The following is an 8,235-nucleotide window of genomic DNA, read 5'->3' as shown; positions in this document are numbered from 1 at the left end:
TTCCCTAAACACAGCTCTTACGGACCAGAGTGAGAAATCGCTACAAACCTCATTCTGCCCATTTCTACCCTCCTTCAGCCCACTGGCCCGATGTCTGCTTGCTTCTAATTCAACCATTAATACAATGCAAATTGGATGTATCATAGTAATAACTTTCCTTGCTAGGGAATCTCGTATGATTAATGTTTCTTTGGTCATTTTTTTCAACTCTGTTCTGAGCTGTATCTCTTATATTTGATTTGAGCTTTTATAATTCATCTATCTGCACAGCTTTGGTGTTTGTCCCACTCAACAATCCACACCAGTGTCATCTGTCGGCCACTTAAGTTTGGCATTGAATAGTTTTATTGAGATGGAGAGAGCTTGCTTGATTTTTTTTCCCTAAATGTGTATCTAAATATTTTATAATTTTGAGCCACCATACACTTGTTTATTTTGATTTTATTTTGTGATTTGAGCACAGTTTGGTTTTGTACCTTGATTTCCCATCTGGGGCTTTATTCATTCTTAGCAGTTGTGTGGCCGACTCGGAGGTCTGTGCACACGGTGACAGCAGCATGACACGAGGCTGAACCTCTCTCTTTCCATACACTACTTCTGCTTCCTGATCGCGGCGCTGGGTGGAGATCTCCAGGCAGCTTTGTATCTTTGTTCCGATAGGCGTCATCTCTGCATGCACCGCTCACCTGGCACATGATAACTATCAGGTCAAGCAGTACAGCAGGTCCTCGGAAAATTGAGAGCGAAAGTGAACCTGCTTGTGCTCATTTTTACTAATTTCAATATTTTTTTAGAATTTCAAACATGAGTACTGTAATTACCTAGTTTACACTCCTTCCTTTCCTCCCTTCAACTCCTTCCCTGTCCCTAATTGCCTCTCCAATTTATGGCCTCTTCTCTCTTCTTTGATATTTATTATTGTTACGTATATGTGTGTGTATATATCATATGTGTGTGTGTATGAAACCTACTAAGTCCATTTAGTGATTCTCCTATGTACATGCATTTAGAACTGACCACTTGAGATTGAATAAGCTGTTAGAGAAGGCCTTCATCGATAAAATGGATTCTCCCTATCTCAGCAGCCACTGATGCCTGGCCTATAGTTCTTCATCTCTGTGTGGGATCTAAATTTCCCCCATCCACATTGGCATGTAAACTGGTGTTGGTGTTGTTATTGTGCAGGTCTTGTTTAGGGAACCATATTGTTGGAATTTCATAGGTGCAATCTGATATATGTGTGTGTGTGTTTATGCATATATGTATGTGTGTGTGTGTATATATATATATATATATGACAATATCATTACTAGCAGAAGGCATATTGATCCTCCAGCTTTTTGTCTTCCACTCCCTCTTCCATGCTGTTCCCTGACCCTTAGGTATGTGGGCTCATAGATGTGTCCGTTGGGGCTAAACACCTAATGGTCATTTATTCTTTTTATTTTGACCAATTGTGGATCTCTGTAACTAGCCTCTTCCAGGTGCAAAATTAAGCCATTTTGGGCAAGTTGAGAGATACACTTACCTGTAAATATAATGATTAATATTTAGAATACAGTTGGAAATTATATCGGCTTAGGAAAACTGACAGCAGTAGGTTCTTCTCTAAGGTCTATGACCTCCCCATCCACTGGTATCTAGGTCTCTAGTACCAGGCATAAACTCCCTCCCATTGGATGAGATTTGAGTCAAATTAGACAGCCGTTGGTTATCCATAAAAGTGCCACTATTGTACCCACTGAGGATATCTTGTCAGACCAGTCATTGTTGTGGTTCATGGGCTCGGTAGGACTATCGATTGCTTTTTTTTTTGAAAGTAATTTTATTAAATTATAAAAATTTCCATTTTCGCCCCTCCTCCCACCACCCTCCCACTCACCCCAATCCCTCTCCTCCTCCCTCTCCATCCCTAAGAGCAGTCAGGGTTTCCTGCCCTGTGGGAAGTTCAAGTTCCTCCCCCCTCCCTCCAGGTCCAGGAAGGTGAGTGTCCAGACAGACTGGATCCCAAAAATCCAGTATATGCAGAGGAAACAAGTCCCAGTGTCATTGTCAATGGCTTTTCAGAAAGACTCCGGGCCAGCCACATTCAGAGAATCCGGCCACATTCTATTGACTGCTTTTTTGACTTGGCAGCTTGCATGTCTCCTTCAAATACCGAGAGCCAATCCTCTGGGAGGCGACTTATAGGTCAATTCCTCCAAGTCCTATTCCCAAAGTACATGGTGTCTTTCCAACAATAGGATCTGACCTTCAAGTTTTGGGAAACAACCAAGGATAGTGACAATAGCCTTACTATTCAGGGAGGAGTGACCATTATCTGTAACTCTAAGGGAGGTTTCCCATGCTTGGCACTGAAGGTTTTGTTAGTCTAAAACTCCTGAGATGAGTATTATCTCACTGTGTGGCAACTCCAATCAACATGTGTGTGTGTGTGTGTGTGTGCATATTTATTATGTAATCAACATGTATACCTATTTATTATGTATGTTTTAAAGTAAGATTATAGAATAACATTTCCCTATGGCTTTTTCAAACATCCTTACTACCTAACCAACATGAGAGCAATCTGCCCCCACACATTTCCTGGGTCTAAGTGATGCTATTTTCCTTTTCAGCCAGTAAAGGGTGAAGAGGTATTCTGGGCCAGTGTGAAGCATGTGGTCAGCTCCATGTGAGGGGGTTCTTGGCTACCAGGGGTTCAGACTGTAATGTGGATGTGAAAGTGGGGTAAATGTCTGAGTTGCTTCTTGGAGGGGAGCTACAAGGACCATCTACCTTGAGCTCTACAGAGCCAGAGAAAACATCCACCATGGTTGACTCTTGGATCTGTTAGAGCCACAGTGAAGCTCAGTCACTGACACACCTGCAGGTAGAAGACATACTTGGGCTTAGGACAAGAACTGTGTCTCCTGTTTGTCAAGCAGTCTGACACTTGTCCTTTAATGTATTACTTTTAACTTCTTACAAGACAGGCATTCTGATCGACATCTTTGGATCTGAAGCCACGATCTTTCCACAGCCTTTAAACCTTTAGGACTCCAGACTGTTTGTTGCAAGCTGGCTCCGCCTCTTCTCATGTGAGCCATGGCAAGGGGACAGCAGGGAAGCTGGTTTCTCGGGATCTTAAAATCACGCCCTCGGTGTGGTTATTGGGGTCGGGACTGATTTGGCAATGTCTAGTGAAGGTTTGGGTCATCAGCTGGGGAGTGTTACTGACACCTAGTGGGGGGACGCCAGGGATGGTGATAAAGGCTGGCCCACGTTGTGCGGTACATTTCCCCACAGGGCCAATACCCTGCAGCTGAGGAACTCTGCAAAGGGTGACTGAGCTCCACAGTGCAGTAGAGGGTTTTTTTGTTTTTGGTTTTGGTTTTTCGAGACAGGGTTTTGCTGTAGTTTTAGAGCCTGCCCTGGAACTAGCTCTAGATTACTGATGTGTCTCTGTGCAGTAAGTCTCTCCTAAAAGATGAACTGTCATTTCCTAAACATCTTGAGATCGTCCTTTTAATAAACCAAACCCCAAATACATATGATAGAATAGTGCAAGCAATTTGATCATTCCTGGGCTGTGAGTAAGAGCAGGGACAAGGGCTCTTAGTGGTGTTCCAGTGTCTTGGGTCAATCCTATGACACAGGAGAGCTGCCATCAACACTCACTAAAATCACACATGAGGTTGACGCTAATTTAGCTACTCGTTGAGTAAGTCGTGTTCTGCCCAGCATACACGCTTTCTCCACTTGACATAGTGAATACCAGTGTGTAGTGCTCTCTGCTCGGCCTTCCAACGGGATACCCCGTGTCTTTGTCTTGTGAGCAGAGGAGTCCCTAGTTCCCACCCAAGTTCTGAAACTTACTTCTTTGCACTCTGTGTGTTTGGGGCTGTTTCCCCATTCCCCCTGAGTCATGTAGTTCTCAATAGTTGTTTTTAATGGTTATCACCACTGCTCCTGCTTTGGCTGCCTAAGTCTTTACTGTGTCTGGGTTGGGGTTTTTTTAAATGCCTCCTCTGCCTGCACCTCTCTACAGGCTCTGAGTTTCTATTGTGCTCTTATTTCCATTGTTGAGCAGGTTCCCCTTGAGCGGAGTGTTTCCTTAATTGGCACTTGCTGGTTCCTCCCACTCTGTCGCTCTTTGTTATTGTGCTGACCCACCACGTCTGAAGGGTCTCAGAAACTGCCCATCAAAAAGCCCTTTCTCTGCAACCGTCACTCCTTGGCAGCTAACTTTCACCCTTAATTCAGAGCTATTGGAGTTTGCAGTCCTCCCTAGGGCAGGCAAATATCACAGCATAGGAGCCCACATGTTACCTGAACCAGACCCACGCTGTCTCACCCCTTTAGAAAAATAAATCACTTTATGGGAAAAAGAGAAGAAAAATATTCCATACTAGAGCTCCCTCACCTCAGGGAAGGTGTTAATTCGTGTGGGAAGGTGTGTGGTGATTTCAATCCATGACAATGGTTTGGTTAAGGAGCTGGGGTTATCTTTTCCTGATGATGCCCGTGTCTGGGTCAGCTCTAAGGAGAGTGAAAGGAACCCACTTCCAGGTTAAATGGTGGAATTTGTAAAATCGCACCTCTTCCCCTATATGGCCAGTTCTCAACCTGTGGGTCACCACCCCGAAAAAAGATCATCGGAAAACACAGGTGCTTGCATTCCAATTCATAACAGTAGCAAAATTACAGTTATGAAATGGCAACAAAATAATTCTGTGGTTAGGGGCCACCACAACATGGAACTGTCTTAAAGGATCGCAGTGTTACAGAGGTTGAGAACCACTGCTCTGGATGAATCGACATTGTTCTTTAAATCATTATCGCTCCTAAACAATGCTCTTTCTGCCATGGATGTCTCTGCTCTTTTGTAGTGGACTCACTGAAGAATGCGGTTGAGAACAAAGTCCACCTCCCCATAGGTCAAGAGGATATCTTACTGCTTTTGTTCTTCACTTACCTGAAATTGAGCTTGGACAGAAATGGACAGCCAAGGGCATATGGTGTTCTTATCTGGGGATGGTAAAAGAAGGTAAGACATCATGCCTAAGTCTAAACACAGAAACTTCCCCACGATCCCTGAGCTGTTTCACTGGAGCACAGAATGCTCACTCAGCCCCAGATCCTCAACTTCATAGTTTAGAGGAAACCATTTCAGTGGTTATTTTTACCCATGTGGTCATAAGGTCGGCACCATTCCTCCTTCTGCATGTACCAAAACCCATCCCAAGCGAGTCATTTCTAACAAGTGTTGCATTCAAGAGGTCATTAAGTCTTGAGAGTGAAGACCTCACTGTCTAGCGGTGTTCCTAGAAAAGACCCACTGGGAATGGGGATGGAAAATGCGGATGGTGCCATCTCGCAGGCTAAGGTCCTGTCCCAAGCTGAATAAAAACGCTAGAGTGAGCAGAGCACCCGCATTCATCCGTTCTGCGGCCTAAGCACAGATGGAATCTAACCTGCTGCCTCGAGCTCCTGTTCCCACACCTCTGCATCTTAATATTGTGATGCCAAAATAAACGTTTCCATTTTTAAGTGCTTTTGCTGGGGCCTTTTATTCCAGCAAGGTAGAAAATAGCTAACACAGGACATGCCAAGTTCTTGTTGTGTCAAAAGCAGTCTGGGGCAAAGCAGACACCCAGGGACTGTCTCATCTCTCTCCTGTTGAATAATCAGTGTTCTTTGCCTCGGGAGGCATTCAGTCTACTTCATGGGGCTCACAAGTCTTCTCGGTTATGGATCACAGGCCAAGCACAGGAGAGATCATCAAGCTGAACTCATGGATTTGGTTCCTTTATTGCTCATGCATCCCCATCAAATGATTTCTCTCCAACTTTCCACGCAGATCTTTGACCATAACAAGTGCTTGACTGAGAAAGTCACTGGGAATGGGTTTAACTCCTAAGGGCCTTTCAGTTGCATTTCATCTACTTCGAAGGGCATAGTGCACTTTTGGATCTCAGCACCATGCTAGCCCCGGCAACCGTCATACAGGCGGACAGTCTACCGTTATGTCCGCCGTCAGAATGTTCTCACCATGCAGCTTCACTTTTGGCACAGGCCTGGGAGGTTCACGCTGTTTCCCAGAGAGACAACTAAGGATCCAGGCTGTTTCATCTTTAGAGGAAATTGATACTTCAACATACTGAATGGCAAGAATGGGGGATCAGAGTTTTGTGTGTGGTGGGCCTCTGCTCCTGATTTGGTCAAGACATGCATTTATTTGTTTGAACCACTTCCCAGAGGCTGCCGTGGAAGGCACATTTGTTTTTAAATTCCAAATGAAAAACAAAATGTGAAGGCCCAAGGCATTTTTCATTCTGATGCTGAAATGGATATGCAATTTAGAAAAATACTGTTCGTGTTACTCGTTGATATCATGGAAGGATGTGTGTGTAGTAAGCAGTCTTCCAAACCTATAAGCCTAAAATAAGCTCTACCCATATTTCCTCTTAAGTTCACAGAGTCTCTGGCAGCCAAAAGTTGATGAATTCCATGTCCAGCCTGGGGCATCACCAGGGTACCACCTACCCTACCAGTTCCCCTCTGAGCCCCTTCAGAGCTGAGAAAGTGATATCAGTGATCCCAGGGAGGGATGAGGCTATACCCAGCTACTTACAACTTCATCCTCAGCCCATAAATCCATAATTCATTGTTTCACAGTTCTACTTGATCTTAGTAATAAAAACCCAGAGCCAGATATCAGAGCAAATGATGAAAGATCAGAGAGAGGAAGGAACACGCCACAGGCAGCTCTTGCCTTGCTAACTCCTCAGCTGAAACAGGGCTGAACCTTGTCTCCTCCCACCATATATTCCTCTCTCTTTTCAGCCATATCACTTCCTGTCTGTCTCTACAGACCTCCAGACCTCTATGGTTAACTAGTGGCTAGCTCTGCCCTCTGATCTTCAGACAAGCGTTTCTTGTTAGAGTACAAACAAGATATCACCACAATCCACTGCAAACATTTAGCCTTAGGTCTTCAGCTTTTCCTCTGATTGAAGGCACTTTCTGTGCCCTCTTTTGCCTTCTTTCTCCTTACCCTCCCTGGGGCCTGTCCCTTCTAAGAGCCACTCAGAGGTAGATGCCACTGGGTCTGAGAGGAAGAACCTCAGAGTCACCAGGAGTGGAGGTAGCCTGGGACAGTGACAACACAGGGAACGTCATGTCTAGCATACAGCTGTTAGATTTAACCAAGGTGGCTTGGAGGCGCGCTGCTAGCTCTGAGCTCTGAGGGACCAACCCTTTCATGACCCCAGACTGAAATCAATACAAAGCTCTGCTCCAGGGCCTTTCCCACACGCTCCTAACCTGGTAACCTGGTGGTCTGTGATGCAGCCAAGTGGAGGAATGTCTGAGGAGCAGCAATCGGACTTCTCAGTGCATATCCCTAGGGAATAGCAGGCTTTGTGTAAGAGCTGGGCTTAAGAGCCAGTCTGCAGCTTCAGACAAGCTCAAACCTGCACGCCGTGTGTCACCAGGTAAGCCCCCACTGAGTTCCGGCCCAAGCCACCTTATCTGATGAGACCATGTTGATGGTGACTTTCTCATGTGAATAGGGTTCAGGGGAGCATGGAACACACATCACAGTGCCCTCTCCATGACCAGTGCTTGGACAATGCCAACCATCCTGCCACCTTTTCATTATAGATCCCTTACTGTACAATTCAAACATGCCCACAATCTTCCTGAATGGGATTTCTGTGTGTGATAACATGTATATGTGTGGTATGGGTACAGAGACGTCACTTGCTGTCACATGGAGAAAAACAGCTCCATGAAAAAAATCACCCATTGCTTTGTCGGAAAAAAGGAAAAAGAAATATAGCTACTTTAACCATTTGGTTTGCTTTATACTGGAATGATAAAATGCTTAGAAAACCAGGATGACTAAGCTGAGACAGGAGGATTGCTACAAGTCTAAGGCCAGCCTAGGCTACATCACAAGACTCTGACTCCAAAAAAAAAATCTATTTATAATGATTTTAAGTATTATTGTTATTGCTATGATTGTGTGTATTCAGTGTTGCATATGGGAATTGGAGAACAACTCTGCAGCCTGGTTCTCTCCCCACTTCACACGGGTTCAGGAAATCAAGCACAGGTCAGCAGGCTTGCATAGCAAGCACCTTCCGGCAGTGAGTCATCTCACTTCCACTTGTAATCTGTTTTTAATAACACGGGCTGCCAAACCAGGAAAGCAGCCAGATCAGCCTTCGGCACAGAAAATGGTACCAT

At 44.9% G+C, this 8,235-nt stretch overlaps 1 long non-coding RNA gene across 1 annotated transcript; it reads right to left on the bottom strand.

Moving 5' to 3' along the window:
* Positions 1-481: 481 nt before the first annotated feature.
* On the bottom strand, positions 482-7,441 carry LOC146894254 (uncharacterized). The gene is made up of 3 exons (XR_015002026.2): positions 7,309-7,441; positions 4,958-5,010; positions 482-727 (listed from the first exon to the last, which is right to left on the bottom strand). It is a non-coding gene; the product is annotated as an uncharacterized LOC146894254 (long non-coding RNA).
* Positions 7,442-8,235: the final 794 nt, after the last annotated feature.

Source organism: Myodes glareolus, chromosome 6 (genome assembly GCF_982192425.1).
Source record: "Myodes glareolus chromosome 6, mMyoGla1.1, whole genome shotgun sequence".
NCBI classification, from domain to species: domain Eukaryota; kingdom Metazoa; phylum Chordata; class Mammalia; order Rodentia; family Cricetidae; genus Myodes; species Myodes glareolus.
This window is presented reverse-complemented; position numbering and strand designations above follow the sequence as displayed.